Below are 25,462 nucleotides of genomic sequence, written 5' to 3' on the forward strand. Positions count from 1 at the left end.
TAGCTGTTAGTCTATAAGGTGCCACAAAACTTCTTGTTGTTCTCAAATGTACAGACCAACACAGCTGCCTCTCTGATACTTGAGTAGAACTGCAGCTGCTGTGGGTGGGAGGAGGCACTCAAGTAAAAGTAATGTGCTTGGAAAACTAGTTGAGAAACGAACACACACGTAAACACTACATCTAGCTTGTAGTCAAGGGCTATGGCTACACTCTTCCAAACCTTCGAAATGGCCATGCAAATATATATTCAGAGCCTCATTAGAATGGCGGCAGCCACAGCACTTCAATATTGATGTGGGTTGCCGCTGTGTGGCTCGTCCAGACCGGGCTTCTTTTCAAAGGACCCCTCCCCCCCCCCCAGCAACTTCACAATCCCCTTATTCCTATCAGAAGGCAGGGCCATTTCGAAGTTTTGTTCTACTCTAGATACAGTCAATATTTCTAACTCCACGTATGGGAATGATACAGCACACAGATGACTAGCTCGAATATGGCTGAAAAGAATCTGGGTATTTTAAGGGGAATAACGAATTCAATGTCAGCCAATAGAGAGAGAAAGGGCATATTGACTGTGACTGTGCACCCTAATCTTTAGGGTAGTATGTTTATAAATAGGAATGGTACAACTGAAATGTGCTTTATGAAAATGTGAGATGTAGCGTATCATTAGAAAATTATAATCCATAGAAAAGACATGGAAAAAGGATCTAAAAAGTTACTTGTGTAAAAGTGTAGAACAAGAAGTCTTGTCGCACCTTCTAGCCTGACAGCTATTTTGGAGCATAAGCTTTCATGGAAAAAGACCCGCTTGATGAGATGCATCTGATGAAGCAGGGCTTAGCCAATGGAAGTTTATGCTCCGAAAATAGCTGTTAGTCTATAAGGTGCCACAATATTTATTGTTGTTCTCAAATGTACAGACCACCACAGCTGCCTCTCTCATACTTGAGGAGAAGTGCAGCTGCTGTGGGTGGGAGGAGGCACTCAAGTAAAAGTAATGTGCCTGGAAAACTAGTTGAGAAACGAACACACACGTAAACACTATATCTAGCTTGTAGTCAAGGGCTATGGCTACACTCTTCCAAACCTTCGACATGGCCATGCAAATACATATTCAGGGCCTCATTAGAATGGCGGCTGCCACAGCACTTCAATATTGATGTGGGTTGCCACTGTGTGGCTCGTCCAGACCGGGCTTCTTTTTAAAGGACCACCCCCCCACCAACTTCACAATCCCCTTATTCCTATCAGAAGGCAGGGCCATTTCGAACTTTTGAGCTACTGTAGACACAGCCAATATTAATAACTCCAAATTTGGGAATGATACAGCACACAGATGACTAGCTCGAATATGGCTGAAAAGAATCTGGGTATTTTAAGGGGAATAACGAATTCAATGTCAGCCAATAGAGAGAGAAAGGGCATATTGACTGTGACTGTGCACCCTAACCTTTAGGGTAGTATGTTTTTAAATAGGAATGGTACAACTGAAATGTGCTTTATGAAAATGTGAGATGTAACGTATCATTAGAAAATTATAATCCACAGAAAAGACATGGAAAAAGGATCCAAAACGTTACTTGAGTAAAAGTGTAGAACAAGAAGTTTTGTCGCACCTTCTAGCCTGACAACTATTTTGGAGCATAAGCTTTCATGGGAATAGACCCGCTTAATGAGATGCATCTGATGAAGCAGGGCTTTGCCAATGGAAGTTTATGCTCCGAAAATAGCTGTTAGTCTATAAGGTGCCACAAAACTTCTTGTTGTTCTCAAATGTACAGACCAACACAGCTGCCTCTCTGATACTTGAGTAGAACTGCAGCTGCTGTGGGTGGGAGGAGGCACTCAAGTAAAAGTAATGTGCTTGGAAAACTAGTTGAGAAACGAACACACACGTAAACACTATATCTAGCTTGTAGTCAAGGGCTATGGCTACACTCTTCCAAACCTTCGAAATGGCTATGCAAATACATATTCAGGGCCTCATTAGAATGGCGGCTGCCACAGCACTTCAATATTGATGTGGGTTGCCACTGTGTGGCTCGTCCAGACCGGGCTTCTTTTTAAAGGACCACCCCCCCACCAACTTCACAATCCCCTTATTCCTATCAGAAGGCAGGGCCATTTCGAACTTTTGAGCTACTGTAGACACAGCCCATATTAATAACTCCAAATTTGGGAATGATACAGCACACAGATGACTAGCTCGAATATGGCTGAAAAGAATCTGGGTATTTTAAGGGGAATAACGAATTCAATGTCAGCCAATAGAGAGAGAAAGGGCATATTGACTGTGACTGTGCACCCTAACCTTTAGGGTAGTATGTTTTTAAATAGGAATGGTACAACTGAAATGTGCTTTATGAAAATGTGAGATGTAACGTATCATTAGAAAATTATAATCCACAGAAAAGACATGGAAAAAGGATCCAAAACGTTACTTGAGTAAAAGTGTAGAACAAGAAGTTTTGTCGCACCTTCTAGCCTGACAACTATTTTGGAGCATAAGCTTTCATGGGAAAAGACCCGCTTAATGAGATGCATCTGATGAAGCAGGGCTTTGCCAATGGAAGTTTATGCTCCGAAAATAGCTGTTAGTCTATAAGGTGCCACAAAACTTCTTGTTGTTCTCAAATGTACAGACCAACACAGCTGCCTCTCTGATACTTGAGTAGAACTGCAGCTGCTGTGGGTGGGAGGAGGCACTCAAGTAAAAGTAATGTGCTTGGAAAACTAGTTGAGAAACGAACACACACGTAAACACTACATCTAGCTTGTAGTCAAGGGCTATGGCTACACTCTTCCAAACCTTAGAAATGGCCATGCAAATATATATTCAGAGCCTCATTAGAATGGCGGCAGCCACAGCACTTCAATATTGATGTGGGTTGCCGCTGTGTGGCTCGTCCAGACCGGGCTTCTTTTCAAAGGACCCTCCCCCCCCCCAGCAACTTCACAATCCCCTTATTCCTATCAGAAGGCAGGGCCATTTCGAAGTTTTGTTCTACTCTAGATACAGTCAATATTTCTAACTCCACGTATGGGAATGATACAGCACACAGATGACTAGCTCGAATATGGCTGAAAAGAATCTGGGTATTTTAAGGGGAATAACGAATTCAATGTCAGCCAATAGAGAGAGAAAGGGCATATTGACTGTGACTGTGCACCCTAACCTTTAGGGTAGTATGTTTTTAAATAGGAATGGTACAACTGAAATGTGCTTTATGAAAATGTGAGATGTAACGTATCATTAGAAAATTATAATCCACAGAAAAGACATGGAAAAAGGATCCAAAACGTTACTTGAGTAAAAGTGTAGAACAAGAAGTTTTGTCGCACCTTCTAGCCTGACAACTATTTTCGAGCATAAGCTTTCATGGGAAAAGACCCGCTTAATGAGATGCATCTGATGAAGCAGGGCTTTGCCAATGGAAGTTTATACTCCGAAAATAGCTGTTAGTCTATAAGGTGCCACAAAACTTCTTGTTGTTCTCAAATGTACAGACCAACACAGCTGCCTCTCTGATACTTGAGTAGAACTGCAGCTGCTGTGGGTGGGAGGAGGCACTCAAGTAAAAGTAATGTGCTTGGAAAACTAGTTGAGAAACGAACACACACGTAAACACTATATCTAGCTTGTAGTCAAGGGCTATGGCTACACTCATCCAAACCTTCGAAATGGCTATGCAAATACATATTCAGGGCCTCATTAGAATGGCGGCTGCCACAGCACTTCAATATTGATGTGGGTTGCCGCTGTGTGGCTCGTCCAGACCGGGCTTCTTTTCAAAGGCCCCCCCCCCCCCCCCCCCAGTAACTTCACAATCCCCTTATTCCTATCAGAAGGCAGGGCCATTTCGAAGTTTTGTTCTTCTCTAGATACAGTCAATATTTCTAACTCCAAGTATGGGAATGATACAGCACACAGATGACTAGCTCGAATATGGCTGAAAATAATCTGGGTATTTTAAGGGGAATAACGAATTCAATGTCAGCCAATAGAGAGAGAAAGGGCATATTGACTGTGACTGTGCACCCTAATCTTTAGGGTAGTATGTTTATAAATAGGAATGGTACAACTGAAATGTGCTTTATGAAAATGTGAGATGTAGCGTATCATTAGAAAATTATAATCCATAGAAAAGACATGGAAAAAGGATCTAAAAAGTTACTTGAGTAAAAGTGTAGAACAAGAAGTCTTGTCGCACCTTCTAGCCTGACAGCTATTTTGGAGCATAAGCTTTCATGGAAAAAGACCCGCTTGATGAGATGCATCTGATGAAGCAGGGCTTTGCCAATGGAAGTTTATGCTCCGAAAATAGCTGTTAGTCTATAAGGTGCCACAATATTTATTGTTGTTCTCAAATGTACAGACCACCACAGCTGCCTCTCTCATACTTGAGGAGAAGTGCAGCTGCTGTGGGTGGGAGGAGGCACTCAAGTAAAAGTAATGTGCCTGGAAAACTAGTTGAGAAACGAACACACACGTAAACACTATATCTAGCTTGTAGTCAAGGGCTATGGCTACACTCTTCCAAACCTTCGACATGGCCATGCAAATACATATTCAGGGCCTCATTAGAATGGCGGCTGCCACAGCACTTCAATATTGATGTGGGTTGCCACTGTGTGGCTCGTCCAGACCGGGCTTCTTTTTAAAGGACCACCCCCCCACCAACTTCACAATCCCCTTATTCCTATCAGAAGGCAGGGCCATTTCGAACTTTTGAGCTACTGTAGACACAGCCAATATTAATAACTCCAAATTTGGGAATGATACAGCACACAGATGACTAGCTCGAATATGGCTGAAAAGAATCTGGGTATTTTAAGGGGAATAACGAATTCAATGTCAGCCAATAGAGAGAGAAAGGGCATATTGACTGTGACTGTGCACCCTAACCTTTAGGGTAGTATGTTTTTAAATAGGAATGGTACAACTGAAATGTGCTTTATGAAAATGTGAGATGTAACGTATCATTAGAAAATTATAATCCACAGAAAAGACATGGAAAAAGGATCCAAAACGTTACTTGAGTAAAAGTGTAGAACAAGAAGTTTTGTCGCACCTTCTAGCCTGACAACTATTTTGGAGCATAAGCTTTCATGGGAAAAGACCCGCTTAATGAGATGCATCTGATGAAGCAGGGCTTTGCCAATGGAAGTTTATGCTCCGAAAATAGCTGTTAGTCTATAAGGTGCCACAATACTTCTTGTTGTTCTCAAATGTACAGACCAACACAGCTGCCTCTCTGATACTTGAGTAGAACTGCAGCTGCTGTGGGTGGGAGGAGGCACTCAAGTAAAAGTAATGTGCCTGGAAAACTAGTTGAGAAACGAACACACACGTAAACACTATATCTAGCTTGTAGTCAAGGGCTATGGCTACACTCTTCCAAACCTTCGAAATGGCCATGCAAATACATATTCAGGGCTTCATTAGAATGGCGGCTGCCACAGCACTTCAATATTGATGTGGGTTGCCGCTGTGTGGCTCGTCCAGACCGGGCTTCTTTTCAAAGGCCCCCCCCCCCCCCCTCCAGCAACTTCACAATCCCCTTATTCCTATCAGAAGGCAGGGCCATTTCGAAGTTTTCTTCTACTCTAGATACAGTCAATATTTCTAACTCCAAGTATGGGAATGATACAGCACACAGATGACTAGCTCGAATATGGCTGAAAAGAATCTGGGTATTTTAAGGGGAATAACGAATTCAATGTCAGCCAATAGAGAGAGAAAGGGCATATTGACTGTGACTGTGCACCCTAATCTTTAGGGTAGTATGTTTATAAATAGGAATGGTACAACTGAAATGTGCTTTATGAAAATGTGAGATGTAGCGTATCATTAGAAAATTATAATCCATAGAAAAGACATGGAAAAAGGATCTAAAAAGTTACTTGAGTAAAAGTGTAGAACAAGAAGTCTTGTCGCACCTTCTAGCCTGACAGCTATTTTGGAGCATAAGCTTTCATGGAAAAAGACCCGCTTGATGAGGTGCATCTGATGAAGCAGGGCTTTGCCAATGGAAGTTTATGCTCCGAAAATAGCTGTTAGTCTATAAGGTGCCACAATATTTATTGTTGTTCTCAAATGTACAGACCACCACAGCTGCCTCTCTCATACTTGAGGAGAAGTGCAGCTGCTGTGGGTGGGAGGAGGCACTCAAGTAAAAGTAATGTGCCTGGAAAACTAGTTGAGAAACGAACACACACGTAAACACTATATCTAGCTTGTAGTCAAGGGCTATGGCTACACTCTTACAAACCTTCGAAATGGCCTTGCAAATACATATTCAGGGCCTCATTAGAATGGCGGCGGCCACAGCACTTCAATATTGATGTGGGTTGCCACTGTGTGGCTCGTCCAGACCGGGCTTCTTTTTAAAGGACCACCCCCCCCACCAACTTCACAATCCCCTTATTCCTATCAGAAGGCAGGGCCATTTCGAACTTTTGAGCTACTGTAGACACAGCCAATATTAATAACTCCAAATTTGGGAATGATACAGCACACAGATGACTAGCTCGAATATGGCTGAAAATAATCTGGGTATTTTAAGGGGAATAACGAATTCAATGTCAGCCAATAGAGAGAGAAAGGGCATATTGACTGTGACTGTGCACCGTAACCTTTAGGGTAGTATGTTTTTAAATAGGAATGGTACAACTGAAATGTGCTTTATGAAAATGTGAGATGTAACGTATCATTAGAAAATCATAATCCACAGAAAAGACATGGAAAAAGGATCTAAAAAGTTACTTGAGTAAAAGTGTAGAACAAGAAGTCTTGTCGCACCTTCTAGCCTGACAGCTATTTTGGAGCATAAGCTTTCATGGAAAAAGACCCGCTTAATGAGATGCATCTGATGAAGCAGGGCTTTGCCAATGGAAGTTTATGCTCCGAAAATAGTTGTTAGTCTATAAGGTGCCACAATATTTATTGTTGTTCTCAAATGTACAGACCAACACAGCTGCCTCTCTGATACTTGAGTAGAACTGCAGCTGCTGTGGGTGGGAGGAGGCACTCAAGTAAAAGTAATGTGCTTGGAAAACTAGTTGAGAAACGAACACACACGTAAACACTATATCTAGCTTGTAGTCAAGGGCTATGGCTACACTCTTCCAAACCTTCGAAATGGCTATGCAAATACATATTCAGGGCCTCATTAGAATGGCGGCTGCCACAGCACTTCAATATTGATGTGGGTTGCCACTGTGTGGCTCGTCCAGACCGGGCTTCTTTTTAAAGGACCACCCCCCCACCAACTTCACAATCCCCTTATTCCTATCAGAAGGCAGGGCCATTTCGAACTTTTGAGCTACAGTAGACACAGCCAATATTAATAACTCCAAATTTGGGAATGATACAGCACACAGATGACTAGCTCGAATATGGCTGAAAAGAATCTGGGTATTTTAAGGGGAATAACGAATTCAATGTCAGCCAATAGAGAGAGAAAGGGCATATTGACTGTGACTGTGCACCCTAATCTTTAGGGTAGTATGTTTATAAATAGGAATGGTACAACTGAAATGTGCTTTATGAAAATGTGAGATGTAGCGTATCATTAGAAAATTATAATCCATAGAAAAGACATGGAAAAAGGATCTAAAAAGTTACTTGAGTAAAAGTGTAGAACAAGAAGTCTTGTCGCACCTTCTAGCCTGACAGCTATTTTGGAGCATAAGCTTTCATGGAAAAAGACCCGCTTGATGAGATGCATCTGATGAAGCAGGGCTTAGCCAATGGAAGTTTATGCTCCGAAAATAGCTGTTAGTCTATAAGGTGCCACAATATTTATTGTTGTTCTCAAATGTACAGACCACCACAGCTGCCTCTCTCATACTTGAGGAGAAGTGCAGCTGCTGTGGGTGGGAGGAGGCACTCAAGTAAAAGTAATGTGCCTGGAAAACTAGTTGAGAAACGAACACACACGTAAACACTATATCTAGCTTGTAGTCAAGGGCTATGGCTACACTCTTCCAAACCTTCGACATGGCCATGCAAATACATATTCAGGGCCTCATTAGAATGGCGGCTGCCACAGCACTTCAATATTGATGTGGGTTGCCACTGTGTGGCTCGTCCAGACCGGGCTTCTTTTTAAAGGACCACCCCCCCACCAACTTCACAATCCCCTTATTCCTATCAGAAGGCAGGGCCATTTCGAACTTTTGAGCTACTGTAGACACAGCCAATATTAATAACTCCAAATTTGGGAATGATACAGCACACAGATGACTAGCTCGAATATGGCTGAAAAGAATCTGGGTATTTTAAGGGGAATAACGAATTCAATGTCAGCCAATAGAGAGAGAAAGGGCATATTGACTGTGACTGTGCACCCTAACCTTTAGGGTAGTATGTTTTTAAATAGGAATGGTACAACTGAAATGTGCTTTATGAAAATGTGAGATGTAACGTATCATTAGAAAATTATAATCCACAGAAAAGACATGGAAAAAGGATCCAAAACGTTACTTGAGTAAAAGTGTAGAACAAGAAGTTTTGTCGCACCTTCTAGCCTGACAACTATTTTGGAGCATAAGCTTTCATGGGAAAAGACCCGCTTAATGAGATGCATCTGATGAAGCAGGGCTTTGCCAATGGAAGTTTATGCTCCGAAAATAGCTGTTAGTCTATAAGGTGCCACAAAACTTCTTGTTGTTCTCAAATGTACAGACCAACACAGCTGCCTCTCTGATACTTGAGTAGAACTGCAGCTGCTGTGGGTGGGAGGAGGCACTCAAGTAAAAGTAATGTGCTTGGAAAACTAGTTGAGAAACGAACACACACGTAAACACTATATCTAGCTTGTAGTCAAGGGCTATGGCTACACTCTTCCAAACCTTCGAAATGGCTATGCAAATACATATTCAGGGCCTCATTAGAATGGCGGCTGCCACAGCACTTCAATATTGATGTGGGTTGCCGCTGTGTGGCTCGTCCAGACCGGGCTTCTTTTCAAAGGACCCCCCCCCCCCCCAGCAACTTCACAATCCCCTTATTCCTATCAGAAGGCAGGGCCATTTCGAAGTTTTGTTCTACTCTAGATACAGTCAATATTTCTAACTCCACGTATGGGAATGATACAGCACACAGGTGACTAGCTCGAATATGGCTGAAAAGAATCTGGGTATTTTAAGGGGAATAACGAATTCAATGTCAGCCAATAGAGAGAGAAAGGGCATATTGACTGTGACTGTGCACCCTAATCTTTAGGGTAGTATGTTTATAAATAGGAATGGTACAACTGAAATGTGCTTTATGAAAATGTGAGATGTAGCGTATCATTAGAAAATTATAATCCATAGAAAAGACATGGAAAAAGGATCTAAAAAGTTACTTGAGTAAAAGTGTAGATCAAGAAGTCTTGTCGCACCTTCTAGCCTGACAGCTATTTTGGAGCATAAGCTTTCATGGAAAAAGAGCCGCTTGATGACATGCATCTGATGAAGCAGGGCTTAGCCAATGGAAGTTTATGCTCCGAAAATAGCTGTTAGTCTATAAGGTGCCACAATATTTATTGTTGTTCTCAAATGTACAGACCACCACAGCTGCCTCTCTCATACTTGAGGAGAAGTGCAGCTGCTGTGGGTGGGAGGAGGCACTGAAGTAAAAGTAATGTGCCTGGAAAACTAGTTGAGAAACGAACACACACGTAAACACTATATCTAGCTTGTAGTCAAGGGCTATGGCTACACTCTTCCAAACCTTCGACATGGCCATGCAAATACATATTCAGGGCCTCATTAGAATGGCGGCTGCCACAGCACTTCAATATTGATGTGGGTTGCCACTGTGTGGCTCGTCCAGACCGGGCTTCTTTTTAAAGGACCACCCCCCCACCAACTTCACAATCCCCTTATTCCTATCAGAAGGCAGGGCCATTTCGAACTTTTGAGCTACTGTAGACACAGCCGATATTAATAACTCCAAATTTGGGAATGATACAGCACACAGATGACTAGCTCGAATATGGCTGAAAAGAATCTGGGTATTTTAAGGGGAATAACGAATTCAATGTCAGCCAATAGAGAGAGAAAGGGCATATTGACTGTGACTGTGCACCCTAACCTTTAGGGTAGTATGTTTTTAAATAGGAATGGTACAACTGAAATGTGCTTTATGAAAATGTGAGATGTAACGTATCATTAGAAATTATAATCCACAGAAAAGACATGGAAAAAGGATCCAAAACGTTACTTGAGTAAAAGTGTAGAACAAGAAGTTTTGTCGCACCTTCTAGCATGACAACTATTTTGGAGCATAAGCTTTCATGGGAAAAGACCCGCTTAATGAGATGCATCTGATGAAGCAGGGCTTTGCCAATGGAAGTTTATGCTCCGAAAATAGCTGTTAGTCTATAAGGTGCCACAATATTTATTGTTGTTCTCAAATGTACAGACCACCACAGCTGCCTCTCTCATACTTGAGGAGAAGTGCAGCTGCTGTGGGTGGGAGGAGGCACTCAAGTAAAAGTAATGTGCCTGGAAAACTAGTTGAGAAACGAACACACACGTAAACACTATATCTAGCTTGTAGTCAAGGGCTATGGCTACACTCTTCCAAACCTTCGACATGGCCATGCAAATACATATTCAGGGCCTCATTAGAATGGCGGCTGCCACAGCACTTCAATATTGATGTGGGTTGCCACTGTGTGGCTCGTCCAGACCGGGCTTCTTTTTAAAGGACCACCCCCCCCACCAACTTCACAATCCCCTTATTCCTATCAGAAGGCAGGGCCATTTCGAACTTTTGAGCTACTGTATACACAGCCGATATTAATAACTCCAAATTTGGGAATGATACAGCACACAGATGACTAGCTCGAATATGGCTGAAAAGAATCTGGGTATTTTAAGGGGAATAACGAATTCAATGTCAGCCAATAGAGAGAGAAAGGGCATATTGACTGTGACTGTGCACCCTAACCTTTAGGGTAGTATGTTTTTAAATAGGAATGGTACAACTGAAATGTGCTTTATGAAAATGTGAGATGTAACGTATCATTAGAAAATTATAATCCACAGAAAAGACATGGAAAAAGGATCCAAAACGTTACTTGAGTAAAAGTGTAGAACAAGAAGTTTTGTCGCACCTTCTAGCCTGACAACTATTTTGGAGCATAAGCTTTCATGGGAAAAGACCCGCTTAATGAGATGCATCTGATGAAGCAGGGCTTTGCCAATGGAAGTTTATGCTCCGAAAATAGCTGTTAGTCTATAAGGTGCCACAATACTTCTTGTTGTTCTCAAATGTACAGCCCAACACAGCTGCCTCTCTGATACTTGAGTAGAACTGCAGCTGCTGTGGGTGGGAGGAGGCACTCAAGTAAAAGTAATGTGCTTGGAAAACTAGTTGAGAAACGAACACACACGTAAACACTATATCTAGCTTGTAGTCAAGGGCTATGGCTACACTCTTCCAAACCTTCGACATGGCCATGCAAATACATATTCAGGGCCTCATTAGAATGGCGGCTGCCACAGCACTTCAATATTGATGTGGGTTGCCACTGTGTGGCTCGTCCAGACCGGGCTTCTTTTTAAAGGACCACCCCCCCACCAACTTCACAATCCCCTTATTCCTATCAGAAGGCAGGGCCATTTCGAACTTTTGAGCTACTGTAGACACAGCCGATATTAATAATTCCAAATTTGGGAATTATACAGCACACAGATGACTAGCTCGAATATGGCTGAAAAGAATCTGGGTATTTTAAGGGGAATAACGAATTCAATGTCAGCCAATAGAGAGAGAAAGGGCATATTGACTGTGACTGTGCACCGTAACCTTTAGGGTAGTATGTTTTTAAATAGGAATGGTACAACTGAAATGTGCTTTATGAAAATGTGAGATGTAACGTATCATTAGAAAATTATAATCCACAGAAAAGACATGGAAAAAGGATCCAAAACGTTACTTGAGTAAAAGTGTAGAACAAGAAGTTTTGTCGCACCTTCTAGCCTGACAACTATTTTGGAGCATAAGCTTTCATGGGAAAAGACCCGCTTAATGAGATGCATCTGATGAAGCAGGGCTTTGCCAATGGAAGTTTATGCTCCGAAAATAGCTGTTAGTCTATAAGGTGCCACAAAACTTCTTGTTGTTCTCAAATGTACAGACCAACACAGCTGCCTGTCTGATACTTGAGTAGAACTGCAGCTGCTGTGGGTGGGAGGAGGCACTCAAGTAAAAGTAATGTGCTTGGAAAACTAGTTGAGAAACGAACACACACGTAAACACTACATCTAGCTTGTAGTCAAGGGCTATGGCTACACTCTTCCAAACCTTCGAAATGGCCATGCAAATATATATTCAGAGCCTCATTAGAATGGCGGCAGCCACAGCACTTCAATATTGATGTGGGTTGCCGCTGTGTGGCTCGTCCAGACCGGGCTTCTTTTCAAAGGACCCCCCCCCCCCCCAGCAACTTCACAATCCCCTTATTCCTATCAGAAGGCAGGGCCATTTCGAAGTTTTGTTCTACTCTAGATACAGTCAATATTTCTAACTCCACGTATGGGAATGATACAGCACACAGATGACTAGCTCGAATATGGCTGAAAAGAATCTGGGTATTTTAAGGGGAATAACGAATTCAATGTCAGCCAATAGAGAGAGAAAGGGCATATTGACTGTGACTGTGCACCCTAATCTGTAGGGTAGTATGTTTATAAATAGGAATGGTACAACTGAAATGTGCTTTATGAAAATGTGAGATGTAGCGTATCATTAGAAAATTATAATCCATAGAAAAGACATGGAAAAAGGTTCTAAAAAGTTACTTGAGTAAAAGTGTAGAACAAGAAGTCTTGTCGCACCTTCTAGCCTGACAGCTATTTTGGAGCATAAGCTTTCATGGAAAAAGACCCGCTTGATGAGATGCATCTGATGAAGCAGGGCTTAGCCAATGGAAGTTTATGCTCCGAAAATAGCTGTTAGTCTATAAGGTGCCACAAAACTTCTTGTTGTTCTCAAATGTACAGACCAACACAGCTGCCTCTCTGATACTTGAGTAGAACTGCAGCTGCTGTGGGTGGGAGGAGGCACTCAAGTAAAAGTAATGTGCTTGGAAAACTAGTTGAGAAACGAACACACACGTAAACACTACATCTAGCTTGTAGTCAAGGGCTATGGCTACACTCTTCCAAACCTTCGAAATGGCCATGCAAATATATATTCAGAGCCTCATTAGAATGGCGGCAGCCACAGCACTTCAATATTGATGTGGGTTGCCGCTGTGTGGCTCGTCCAGACCGGGCTTCTTTTCAAAGGACCCCCCCCCCCCCCAGCAACTTCACAATCCCCTTATTCCTATCAGAAGGCAGGGCCATTTCGAAGTTTTGTTCTACTCTAGATACAGTCAATATTTCTAACTCCACGTATGGGAATGATACAGCACACAGGTGACTAGCTCGAATATGGCTGAAAAGAATCTGGGTATTTTAAGGGGAATAACGAATTCAATGTCAGCCAATAGAGAGAGAAAGGGCATATTGACTGTGACTGTGCACCCTAATCTTTAGGGTAGTATGTTTATAAATAGGAATGGTACAACTGAAATGTGCTTTATGAAAATGTGAGATGTAGCGTATCATTAGAAATTTATAATCCACAGAAAAGACATGGAAAAAGGATCTAAAAAGTTACTTGAGTAAAAGTGTAGATCAAGAAGTCTTGTCGCACCTTCTAGCCTGACAGCTATTTTGGAGCATAAGCTTTCATGGAAAAAGACCCGCTTGATGACATGCATCTGATGAAGCAGGGCTTAGCCAATGGAAGTTTATGCTCCGAAAATAGCTGTTAGTCTATAAGGTGCCACAATATTTATTGTTGTTCTCAAATGTACAGACCACCACAGCTGCCTCTCTCATACTTGAGGAGAAGTGCAGCTGCTGTGGGTGGGAGGAGGCACTCAAGTAAAAGTAATGTGCCTGGAAAACTAGTTGAGAAACGAACACACAGGTAAACACTATATCTAGCTTGTAGTCAAGGGCTATGGCTACACTCTTCCAAACCTTCGACATGGCCATGCAAATACATATTCAGGGCTTCATTAGAATGGCGGCTGCCACAGCACTTCAATATTGATGTGGGTTGCCGCTGTGTGGCTCGTCCAGACCGGGCTTCTTTTCAAAGGCCCCCCCCCCCCCTCCAGCAACTTCACAATCCCCTTATTCCTATCAGAAGGCAGGGCCATTTCGAAGTTTTGTTCTACTCTAGATACAGTCAATATTTCTAACTCCAAGTATGGGAATGATACAGCACACAGATGACTAGCTCGAATATGGCTGAAAAGAATCTGGGTATTTTAAGGGGAATAACGAATTCAATGTCAGCCAATAGAGAGAGAAAGGGCATATTGACTGTGACTGTACACCCTAATCTTTAGGGTAGTATGTTTATAAATAGGAATGGTACAACTGAAATGTGCTTTATGAAAATGTGAGATGTAACGTATCATTAGAAATTTATAATCCACAGAAAAGACATGGAAAAAGGATCTAAAAAGTTACTTGAGTAAAAGTGTAGATCAAGAAGTCTTGTCGCACCTTCTAGCCTGACAGCTATTTTGGAGCATAAGCTTTCATGGAAAAAGACCCGCTTGATGACATGCATCTGATGAAGCAGGGCTTAGCCAATGGAAGTTTATGCTCCGAAAATAGCTGTTAGTCTATAAGGTGCCACAATATTTATTGTTGTTCTCAAATGTACAGACCACCACAGCTGCCTCTCTCATACTTGAGGAGAAGTGCAGCTGCTGTGGGTGGGAGGAGGCACTCAAGTAAAAGTAATGTGCCTGGAAAACTAGTTGAGAAACGAACACACACGTAAACACTATATCTAGCTTGTAGTCAAGGGCTATGGCTACACTCTTCCAAACCTTCGACATGGCCATGCAAATACATATTCAGGGCCTCATTAGAATGGCGGCTGCCACAGCACTTCAATATTGATGTGGGTTGCCACTGTGTGGCTCGTCCAGACCGGGCTTCTTTTTAAAGGACCACCCCCCCACCAACTTCACAATCCCCTTATTCCTATCAGAAGGCAGGGCCATTTCGAAATTTTGAGCTACTGTAGACACAGCCAATATTAATAATTCCAAATTTGGGAATGATACAGCACACAGATGACTAGCTCGAATATGGCTGAAAAGAATCTGGGTATTTTAAGGGGAATAACGAATTCAATGTCAGCCAATAGAGAGAGAAAGGGCATATTGACTGTGACTGTGCACCCTAACCTTTAGGGTAGTATGTTTTTAAATAGGAATGGTACAACTGAAATGTGCTTTATGAAAATGTGAGATGTAACGTATCATTAGAAAATTATAATCCACAGAAAAGACATGGAAAAAGGATCCAAAACGTTACTTGAGTAAAAGTGTAGAACAAGAAGTTTTGTCGCACCTTCTAGCCTGACAACTATTTTGGAGCATAAGCTTTCATGGGAAAAGACCCGCTTAATGAGATGCATCTGATGAAGCAGGGCTTTGCCAATGGAAGTTTATGCTCCGAAAATAGCTGTTAGTCTATAAGGTGCCACAATACTTCTTGTTGTTCTCAAATGTACAGCCCAACACAGCTGCCTCTCTGATACTTGAGTAGAACTGCAGCTGCTGTGGGTGGGAGGAGGCACTCAAGTAAAAGTAATGTGCCTGGAAAACTAGTTGAGAAACGAACACACACGTAAACACTATATCTAGCTTGTAGTCAAGGGCTATGGCTACACTCTTCCAAACCTTCGACATGGCCATGCAAATACATATTCAGGGCCTCATTAGAATGGCGGCTGCCACAGCACTTCAATATTGATGTGGGTTGCCACTGTGTGGCTCGTCCAGACCGGGCTTCTTTTCAAAGGCCCCCCCCCCCCTCCAGCAACTTCACAATCCCCTTATTCCTATCAGAAGGCAGGGCCATTTCGAACTTTTGAGCTACTGTAGACACAGCCAATATTAATAATTCCAAATTTGGGAATGATACAGCACACAGATGACTAGCTCGAATATGGCTGAAAAGAATCTGGGTATTTTAAGGGGAATAACGAATTCAATGTCAGCCAATAGAGAGAGAAAGGGCATATTGACTGTGACTGTGCACCCTAATCTTTAGGGTAGTATGTTTATAAATAGGAATGGTACAACTGAAATGTGCTTTATGAAAATGTGAGATGTAACGTATCATTAGAAAATTATAATCCACAGAAAAGACATGGAAAAAGGATCTAAAAAGTTACTTGAGTAAAAGTGTAGATCAAGAAGTCTTGTCGCACTTTCTAGCCTGACAGCTATTTTGGAGCATAAGCTTTCATGGAAAAAGACCCGCTTGATCACATGCATCTGATGAAGCAGGGCTTAGCCAATGGAAGTTTATGCTCCGAAAATAGCTGTTAGTCTATAAGGTGCCACAATATTTATTGTTGTTCTGAAATGTACAGACCACCACAGCTGCCTCTCTCATACTTGAGGAGAAGTGCAGCTGCTGTGGGTGGGAGGAGGCACTCAAGTAAAAGTAATGTGCCTGGAAAACTAGTTGAGAAACGAACACACACGTAAACACTATATCTAGCTTGTAGTCAAGGGCTATGGCTACACTCTTCCAAACCTTCGACATGGCCATGCAAATACATATTCAGGGCCTCATTAGAATGGCGGCTGCCACAGCACTTCAATATTGATGTGGGTTGCCACTGTGTGGCTCGTCCAGACCGGGCTTCTTTTTAAAGGACCACCCCCCCACCAACTTCACAATCCCCTTATTCCTATCAGAAGGCAGGGCCATTTCGAACTTTTGAGCTACTGTAGACACAGCCGATATTAATAACTCCAAATTTGGGAATGATACAGCACACAGATGACTAGCTCGAATATGGCTGAAAAGAATCTGGGTATTTTAAGGGGAATAACGAATTCAATGTCAGCCAATAGAGAGAGAAAGGGCATATTGACTGTGACTGTGCACCCTAACCTTTAGGGTAGTATGTTTTTAAATAGGAATGGTACAACTGAAATGTGCTTTATGAAAATGTGAGATGTAACGTATCATTAGAAAATTATAATCCACAGAAAAGACATGGAAAAAGGATCCAAAACGTTACTTGAGTAAAAGTGTAGAACAAGAAGTTTTGTCGCACCTTCTAGCCTGACAACTATTTTGGAGCATAAGCTTTCATGGGAAAAGACCCGCTTAATGAGATGCATCTGATGAAGCAGGGCTTTGCCAATGGAAGTTTATGCTCCGAAAATAGCTGTTAGTCTATAAGGTGCCACAAAACTTCTTGTTGTTCTCAAATGTACAGACCAACACAGCTGCCTCTCTGATACTTGAGTAGAACTGCAGCTGCTGTGGGTGGGAGGAGGCACTCAAGTAAAAGTAATGTGCCTGGAAAACTAGTTGAGAAACGAACACACACGTAAACACTATATCTAGCTTGTAGTCAAGGGCTATGGCTACACTCTTCCAAACCTTCGAAATGGCCATGCAAATACATATTCAGGGCCTCATTAGAATGGCGGCTGCCACAGCACTTCAATATTGATGTGGGTTGCCACTGTGTGGCTCGTCCAGACCGGGCTTCTTTTAAAGGACCACCCCCCCCCACCAACTTCACAATCCCCTTATTCCTATCAGAAGGCACGGCCATTTCGAACTTTTGAGCTACTCTAGACACAGCCAATATTAATAACTCCAAATTTGGGAATGATACAGCACACAGATGACTAGCTCGAATATGGCTGAAAAGAATCTGGGTATTTTAAGGGGAATAACGAATTCAATGTCAGCCAATAGAGAGAGAAAGGGCATATTGACTGTGACTGTGCACCCTAATCTTTAGGGTAGTATGTTTTTAAATACGAATGGTACAACTGAAATGTGCTTTATGAAAATGTGAGGTGTAACGTATCATTAGAAAATTATAATCCACAGAAAAGACATGGAAAAAGGATCCAAAACGTTACTTGAGTAAAAGTGTAGAACAAGAAGTTTTGTCGCACCTTCTAGCCTGACAACTATTTTGGAGCATAAGCTTTCATGGGAAAAGACCCGCTTAATGAGATGCATCTGATGAAGCAGGGCTTTGCCAATGGAAGTTTATGCTCCGAAAATAGCTGTTAGTCTATAAGGTGCCACAAAACTTCTTGTTGTTCTCAAATGTACAGACCAACACAGCTGCCTCTCTGATACTTGAGTAGAACTGCAGCTGCTGTGGGTGGGAGGAGGCACTCAAGTAAAAGTAATGTGCCTGGAAAACTAGTTGAGAAACGAACACACACGTAAACACTATATCTAGCTTGTAGTCAAGGGCTATGGCTACAGTCTTCCAAACCTTCGAAATGGCCATGCAAATACATATTCAGGGCCTCATTAGAATGGCGGCTGCCACAGCACTTCAATATTGATGTGGGTTGCCACTGTGTGGCTCGTCCAGACCGGGCTTCTTTTTAAAGGACCACCCCCCCCCCACCAACTTCACAATCCCCTTATTCCTATCAGAAGGCACGGCCATTTCGAACTTTTGAGCTACTCTAGACACAGCCAATATTAATAACTCCAAATTTGGGAATGATACAGCACACAGATGACTAGCTCGAATATGGCTGAAAAGAATCTGGGTATTTTAAGGGGAATAACGAATTCAATGTCAGCCAATAGAGAGAGAAAGGGCATATTGACTGTGACTGTGCACCCTAACCTTTAGGGTAGTATGTTTTTAAATAGGAATGGTACAACTGAAATGTGCTTTATGAAAATGTGAGATGTAACGTATCATTAGAAAATTATAATCCACAGAAAAGACATGGAAAAAGGATCCAAAACGTTACTTGAGTAAAAGTGTAGAACAAGAAGTTTTGTCGCACCTTCTAGCCTGACAACTATTTTGGAGCATAAGCTTTCATGGGAAAAGACCCGCTTAATGAGATGCATCTGATGAAGCAGGGCTTTGCCAATGGAAGTTTATGCTCCGAAAATAGCTGTTAGTCTATAAGGTGCCACAATATTTATTGTTGTTCTCAAATGTACAGACCACCACAGCTGCCTCTCTCATACTTGAGGAGAAGTGCAGCTGCTGTGGGTGGGAGGAGGCACTCAAGTAAAAGTAATGTGCCTGGAAAACTAGTTGAGAAACGAACACACACGTAAACACTATATCTAGCTTGTAGTCAAGGGCTATGGCTACACTCTTCCAAACCTTCGACATGGCCATGCAAATACATATTCAGGGCCTCATTAGAATGGCGGCTGCCACAGCACTTCAATATTGATGTGGGTTGCCACTGTGTGGCTCGTCCAGACCGGGCTTCTTTTTAAAGGACCACCCCCCCACCAACTTCACAATCCCCTTATTCCTATCAGAAGGCAGGGCCATTTCGAACTTTTGAGCTACTGTAGACACAGCCGATATTAATAACTCCAAATTTGGGAATGATACAGCACACAGATGACTAGCTCGAATATGGCTGAAAAGAATCTGGGTATTTTAAGGGGAATAACGAATTCAATGTCAGCCAATAGAGAGAGAAAGGGCATATTGACTGTGACTGTGCACCCTAACCTTTAGGGTAGTATGTTTTTAAATAGGAATGGTACAACTGAAATGTGCTTTATGAAAATGTGAGATGTAACGTATCATTAGAAAATTATAATCCACAGAAAAGACATGGAAAAAGGATCCAAAACGTTACTTGAGTAAAAGTGTAGAACAAGAAGTTTTGTCGCACCTTCTAGCCTGAAAACTATTTTGGAGCATAAGCTTTCATGGGAAAAGACCCGCTTAATGAGATGCATCTGATGAAGCAGGGCTTTGCCAATGGAAGTTTATGCTCCGAAAATAGCTGTTAGTCTATAAGGTGCCACAATACTTCTTGTTGTTCTCAAATGTACAGCCCAACACAGCTGCCTCTCTGATACTTGAGTAGAACTGCAGCTGCTGTGGGTGGGAGGAGGCACTCAAGTAAAAGTAATGTGCTTGGAAAACTAGTTGAGAAACGAACACACACGTAAACACTACATCTAGCTTGTAGTCAAGGGCTATGGCTACACTCTTCCAAACCTTCGAAATGGCCATGCAAATATATATTCAGAGCCTCATTAGAATGGCGGCAGCCACAGCAGTTCAATATTGATGTGGGTTGCCGCTGTGTGGCTCGTCCAGACCGGGCTTCTTTTCAAAGGCCCCCCGCCCCCCCCCCAGCTACTTCACAATCCCCTTATTCCTATCAGAAGGCAGGGCCATTTCGAAGTTTTGTTCTACTCTAGATACAGTCAATATTTCTAACTCCACGTATGGGAATGATACAGCACACAGGTGACTAGCTCGAATATGGCTGAAAAGAATCTGGGTATTTTAAGGGGAATAACGAATTCAATGTCAGCCAATAGAGAGAGAAAGGGCATATTGACTGTGACTGTGCACCCTAACCTTTAGCGTAGTATGTTTTTAAATGGGAATGGTACAACTGAAATGTGCTTTATGAAAATGTGAGATGTAACGTATCATTAGAAAATTATAATCCACAGAAAAGACATGGAAAAAGGATCCAAAACGTTACTTGAGTAAAAGTGTAGAACAAGAAGTTTTGTCGCACCTTCTAGCCTGACAACTATTTTGGAGCATAAGCTTTCATGGGAAAAGACCCGCTTAATGAGATGCATCTGATGAAGCAGGGCTTTGCCAATGGAAGTTTATGCTCCGAAAATAGCTGTTAGTCTATAAGGTGCCACAAAACTTCTTGTTGTTCTCAAATGTACAGACCAACACAGCTGCCTGTCTGATACTTGAGTAGAACTGCAGCTGCTGTGGGTGGGAGGAGGCACTCAAGTAAAAGTAATGTGCTTGGAAAACTAGTTGAGAAACGAACACACACGTAAACACTATATCTAGCTTGTAGTCAAGGGCTATGGCTACACTCTTCCAAACCTTCGAAATGGCCATGCAAATACATATTCAGGGCTTCATTAGAATGGCGGCTCCCACAGCACTTCAATATTGATGTGGGTTGCCACTGTGTGGCTCGTCCAGACCGGGCTTCTTTTCAAAGGCCCCCCCCCCCCTCCAGCAACTTCACAATCCCCTTATTCCTATCAGAAGGCAGGGCCATTTCGAAGTTTTGTTCTACTCTAGATACAGTCAATATTTCTAACTCCAAGTATGGGAGTGATACAGCACACAGATGACTAGCTCGAATATGGCTGAAAAGAATCTGGGTATTTTAAGGGGAATAACGAATTCAATGTCAGCCAATAGAGAGAGAAAGGGCATATTGACTGTGACTGTGCACCCTAACCTTTAGGGTAGTATGTTTTTAAATAGGAATGGTACAACTGAAATGTGCTTTATGAAAATGTGAGATGTAACGTATCATTAGAAAATTATAATCCACAGAAAAGACATGGAAAAAGGATCCAAAACGTTACTTGAGTAAAAGTGTAGAACAAGAAGTTTTGTCGCACCTTCTAGCCTGACAACTATTTTGGAGCATAAGCTTTCATGGGAAAAGACCCGCTTAATGAGATGCATCTGATGAAGCAGGGCTTTGCCAATGGAAGTTTATGCTCCGAAAATAGCTGTTAGTCTATAAGGTGCCACAAAACTTCTTGTTGTTCTCAAATGTACAGACCAACACAGCTGCCTCTCTGATACTTGAGTAGAACTGCAGCTGCTGTGGGTGGGAGGAGGCACTCAAGTAAAAGTAATGTGCTTGGAAAACTAGTTGAGAAACGAACACACACGTAAACACTATATCTAGCTTGTAGTCAAGGGCTATGGCTACACTCTTCCAAACCTTCGAAATGGCTATGCAAATACATATTCAGCGCCTCATTAGAATGGCGGCGGAAACAGCACTTCAATATTGATGTGGGTTGCCACTGTGTGGCTCGTCCAGACCGGGCTTCTTCTTAAAGGACCACCCCCCCCACCAACTTCACAATCCCCTTATTCCTATCAGAAGGCAGGGCCATTTCGAACTTTTGAGCTACTGTAGACACAGCCAATATTAATAACTCCAAATTTGGGAATGATACAGCACACAGATGACTAGCTCGAATATGGCTGAAAAGAATCTGGGTATTTTAAGGGGAATAACGAATTCAATGTCAGCCAATAGAGAGAGAAAGGGCATATTGACTGTGACTGTGCACCCTAACCTTTAGGGTAGTATGTTTTTAAATAGGAATGGTACAACTGAAATGTGCTTTATGAAAATGTGAGATGTAACGTATCATTAGAAAATTATAATCCACAGAAAAGACATGGAAAAAGGATCCAAAACGTTACTTGAGTAAAAGTGTAGAACAAGAAGTTTTGTCGCACCTTCTAGCCTGACAACTATTTTGGAGCATAAGCTTTCATGGGAAAAGACCCGCTTAATGAGATGCATCTGATGAAGCAGGGCTTTGCCAATGGAAGTTTATGCTCCGAAAATAGCTGTTAGTCTATAAGGTGCCACAAAACTTCTTGTTGTTCTCACATGTACAGACCACCACAGCTGCCTCTCTGATACTTGAGTAGAACTGCAGCTGCTGTGGGTGGGAGGAGGCACTCAAGTAAAAGTAATGTGCTTGGAAAACTAGTTGAGAAACGAACACACACGTAAACACTATATCTAGCTTGTAGTCAAGGGCTATGGCTACACTCTTCCAAACCTTCGAAATGGCTATGCAAATACATATTCAGCGCCTCATTAGAATGGCGGCGGAAACAGCACTTCATTATTGATGTGGGTTGCCACTGTGTGGCTCGTCCAGACCGGGCTTCTTCTTAAAGGACCACCCCCCCCACCAACTTCACAATCCCCTTATTCCTATCAGAAGGCAGGGCCATTTCGAACTTTTGAGCTACTGTAGACACAGCCAATATTAATAACTCCAAATTTGGGAATGATACAGCACACAGATGACTAGCTCGAATATGGCTGAAAAGAATCTGGGTATTTTAAGGGGAATAACGAATTCAATGTCAGCCAATAGAGAGAGAAAGGGCATATTGACTGTGACTGTGCACCCTAATCTTTAGGGTAGTATGTTTATAAATAGGAATGGTACAACTGAAATGTGCTTTATGAAAATGTGAGATGTAGCGTATCATTAGAAAATTATAATCCATAGAAAAGACATGGAAAAAGGATCTAAAAAGTTACTTGAGTAAAAGTGTAGATCAAGAAGTCTTGTCGCACCTTCTAGCCTGACAGCTATTTTGGAGCATAAGCTTTCATGGAAAAAGACCCGCTTGATGACATGCATCTGATGAAGCAGGGCTTAGCCAATGGAAGTTTATGCTCCGAAAATAGCTGTTAGTCTATAAGGTGCCACAATACTTCTTGTTGTTCTCAAATGTACAGCCCAACACAGCTGCCTCTCTGATACTTGAGTAGAACTGCAGCTGCTGTGGGTGGGAGGAGGCACTCAAGTAAAAGTAATGTGCCTGGAAAACTAGTTGAGAAACGAACACACACGTAAACACTATATCTAGCTTGTAGTCAAGGGCTATGGCTACACTCTTCCAAACCTTCGACATGGCCATGCAAATACATATTCAGGGCCTCATTAGAATGGCGGCTGCCACAGCACTTCAATATTGATGTGGGTTGCCACTGTGTGGCTCGTCCAGACCGGGCTTCTTTTTAAAGGACCACCCCCCCACCAACTTCACAATCCCCTTATTCCTATCAGAAGGCAGGGCCATTTCGAACTTTTGAGCTACTGTAGACACAGCCTATATTAATAATTCCAAATTTGGGAATGATACAGCACACAGATGACTAGCTCGAATATGGCTGAAAAGAATCTGGGTATTTTAAGGGGAATAACGAATTCAATGTCAGCCAATAGAGAGAGAAAGGGCATATTGACTGTGACTGTGCACCCTAACCTTTAGGGTAGTATGTTTTTAAATAGGAATGGTACAACTGAAATGTGCTTTATGAAAATGTGAGATGTAACGTATCATTAGAAAATTATAATCCACAGAAAAGACATGGAAAAAGGATCCAAAACGTTACTTGAGTAAAAGTGTAGAACAAGAAGTTTTGTCGCACCTTCTAGCCTGACAACTATTTTGGAGCATAAGCTTTCATGGGAAAAGACCCGCTTAATGAGATGCATCTGATGAAGCAGGGCTTTGCCAATGGAAGTTTATGCTCCGAAAATAGCTGTTAGTCTATAAGGTGCCACAAAACTTCTTGTTGTTCTCAAATGTACAGACCAACACAGCTGCCTGTCTGATACTTGAGTAGAACTGCAGCTGCTGTGGGTGGGAGGAGGCACTCAAGTAAAAGTAATGTGCTTGGAAAACTAGTTGAGAAACGAACACACACGTAAACACTATATCTAGCTTGTAGTCAAGGGCTATGGCTACACTCTTCCAAACCTTCGAAATGGCCATGCAAATACATATTCAGGGCTTCATTAGAATGGCGGCTGCCACAGCACTTCAATATTGATGTGGGTTGCCGCTGTGTGGCTCGTCCAGACCGGGCTTCTTTTCAAAGGCCCCCCCCCCCCCCTCCAGCAACTTCACAATCCCCTTATTCCTATCAGAAGGCAGGGCCATTTCGAAGTTTTGTTCTACTCTAGATACAGTCAATATTTCTAACTCCAAGTATGGGAGTGATACAGCACACAGATGACTAGCTCGAATATGGCTGAAAAGAATCTGGGTATTTTAAGGGGAATAACGAATTCAATGTCAGCCAATAGAGAGAGAAAGGGCATATTGACTGTGACTGTGCACCCTAACCTTTAGGGTAGTATGTTTTTAAATAGGAATGGTACAACTGAAATGTGCTTTATGAAAATGTGAGATGTAACGTATCATTAGAAAATTATAATCCACAGAAAAGACATGGAAAAAGGATCCAAAACGTTACTTGAGTAAAAGTGTAGAACAAGAAGTTTTGTCGCACCTTCTAGCCTGACAACTATTTTGGAGCATAAGCTTTCATGGGAAAAGACCCGCTTAATGAGATGCATCTGATGAAGCAGGGCTTTGCCAATGGAAGTTTATGCTCCGAAAATAGCTGTTAGTCTATAAGGTGCCACAAAACTTCTTGTTGTTCTCAAATGTACAGACCAACACAGCTGCCTCTCTGATACTTGAGTAGAACTGCAGCTGCTGTGGGTGGGAGGAGGCACTCAAGTAAAAGTAATGTGCTTGGAAAACTAGTTGAGAAACGAACACACACGTAAACACTATATCTAGCTTGTAGTCAAGGGCTATGGCTACACTCTTCCAAACCTTCGAAATGGCTATGCAAATACATATTCAGCGCCTCATTAGAATGGCGGCGGAAACAGCACTTCAATATTGATGTGGGTTGCCACTGTGTGGCTCGTCCAGACCGGGCTTCTTCTTAAAGGACCACCCCCCCCACCAACTTCACAATCCCCTTATTCCTATCAGAAGGCAGGGCCATTTCGAACTTTTGAGCTACTGTAGAC

This window comes from Carettochelys insculpta, chromosome 18 (genome assembly GCF_033958435.1).
Source record: "Carettochelys insculpta isolate YL-2023 chromosome 18, ASM3395843v1, whole genome shotgun sequence".
Taxonomy (NCBI): Eukaryota; Metazoa; Chordata; order Testudines; family Carettochelyidae; genus Carettochelys; species Carettochelys insculpta.